Source organism: Arachis hypogaea, unplaced genomic scaffold, assembly GCF_003086295.3.
Source record: "Arachis hypogaea cultivar Tifrunner unplaced genomic scaffold, arahy.Tifrunner.gnm2.J5K5 arahy.Tifrunner.gnm2.scaffold_829, whole genome shotgun sequence".
In the NCBI taxonomy this organism is placed as follows: domain Eukaryota; kingdom Viridiplantae; phylum Streptophyta; class Magnoliopsida; order Fabales; family Fabaceae; genus Arachis; species Arachis hypogaea.
This window is the reverse complement of record NW_027255399.1, coordinates 1-2,000: the sequence shown is the minus strand read 5'-3', so window position 1 is coordinate 2,000 and position 2,000 is coordinate 1. Positions and strand designations below refer to the sequence as shown.

Genomic DNA, 2,000 nt, shown 5'->3' with positions numbered 1-2,000 from the left:
CACTATTACAAAAAGGAGGAGTTCAGAATAGTCATACTTGGCACATTACACGAGCAATCACAAAAGCAAAACCCCTATATCTAACAATCCTATTTGTTGGACACAATCCAAAAAAGTCAAATCAAAATAACATCAAGCCAGCATGATTACATGTCCATCTATTTGGAACCACAACCTTCCTAAATACTTATAGATAAACTATATAAGACACCTACACCTAGACACAGCAGCTCAATTCCACACCTTCAATCAAACTCCATTAACCTTAGCAACCTTCAAACCACGCCCATCTGCATCAACAGCAACCTCTTCAAACTGAGGATTCAAATTTCTCTTACTCTTGGAGGTCACAACATGATTTTCATGGGTAAGCTTCTCTCCATTTTGGGAAGGTGCTTCAAGAACATGGGACAACAGCTCCTATGAGAAAGAAATTAAAAAAAATGTATGAATCTCACTGAAGAATGCAAAATACAATTAGAAACAACACACATAAGAATGAGGAATAAAATATTATACATCAGCACCTGAGTTTCTTTTTCCGTTGAGCTAAGCAATATATCGATTTCAGCAGAAAGATCATCACTAAGAGTATCATTGCTGGGAGTTTTCTCTTCCTTTCCATGCTCACCATCAATTAAGCCAACAAATTCAGTCCCCACAGAAATAACAGGCTGTTTTTTCAGCCAAAAAATCTATAAGAACTGGGGATTTACACAAAATCCTAGCACAATCACCAGCATCTTTCTCAGTTTTGATAAAACTGTCAGAAGACTCCTTCTTAATACCAACATCAGCTTTTCCAGCAGGAACAGATTTGTGTAAATCATGCTCCTATTCATATGCAATAAGAGTTTAAATAGGTAATGATCATAACAGAAATTGACAACAGCACAATAAAGAAACAAAAAATATGAAATTAATGATGAATTAACAGGATCTGAAAACATTTGCATGTATATCTAACCTTTTTTGGAGAAGACTCATCATCAGCATCATAATTGGGAAGTTCAAACATCGAAATGATCGTGGAATCATCACAAATTCTCGTAACTCGGAAAGTCCCATAAAATGTATCATGTGGGACACCTTTGGTATCAACCTTGAGCAGCAACTTCTTTCCAATGAGCCCTTGGAATATGGGAGGATAAGTATCCCCACATATAACCTATTTTGAAAGTAACACATAAGAAATATTGTTTGAATAAGGAACATGCCATCCCATAAAGTGAAAACACATGAAAAAAAACTAACAACATACACTTGCATCTCTTTGAACTTCAGTAAACAAATCAGCACATGATTTCTTAAGCAAATAGGAAGCCTCACGATCAAAGAGAAGGAAAATACCCTCCCCAGTATGATCTTCAACTGTCACTTTAATTTTAAATCTGGAGAGAGAAGAACAAAGGGGGAAGACAATCATTCAAATACATAATACCAAGAAACCTTATTTTTATAAACAGTCCACTCTACAAAATGAGAACACATTTTTCAATAAAAATTCTGACCTTGGAGTGACATTAGTTATGTGCTACAAACAAAAATCACAGTAATAGGCACCATTTTGAGGATAGATACCCTTTCCACACACACAAGCAGAATACCACCAACCTCCATCCTCAACAATACCTTGGATTGCTCCAAAAATGATAAAAGAACCCTCCTATCCAATAGGCATTTCAAAGTTAATTAACAACAGGAATGGAAAAACAGATCTGTAAATCCTTGTTTCATTTTCTTTTTCGCTCACTTGTGTATAAAACAAACAAAAACACAACTAACTCAAAAGAAGACAACCTGATTGTTATCTTGAAGCTCTTCAATAGTGCATTTTCTAGTTAGACGCATGAAATCATCTTCCAAGGAGAGAACTTTACCCTCATTTGCAATAAACAGTGGCTGGGTACCACTGACACCTTGCTCAATCATACTAAAAGAAAATTAATGCAAATAGTTGTAATTGTTACTCCAGATTGCTTGTAAAAAAAAATACAATA

The 2,000-nt window shown here is 35.2% G+C and overlaps 1 long non-coding RNA gene across 1 annotated transcript; it reads right to left on the bottom strand.

The window, feature by feature from the left end:
- Positions 1 to 26: 26 nt before the first annotated feature.
- On the bottom strand, positions 27 to 1,931 carry LOC112698066 (uncharacterized). The gene is made up of 6 exons (XR_011879365.1): positions 1,801 to 1,931; positions 1,512 to 1,666; positions 1,262 to 1,391; positions 968 to 1,168; positions 528 to 834; positions 27 to 420 (listed from the first exon to the last, which is right to left on the bottom strand). It is a non-coding gene; the product is annotated as an uncharacterized lncRNA (long non-coding RNA).
- Positions 1,932 to 2,000: the final 69 nt, after the last annotated feature.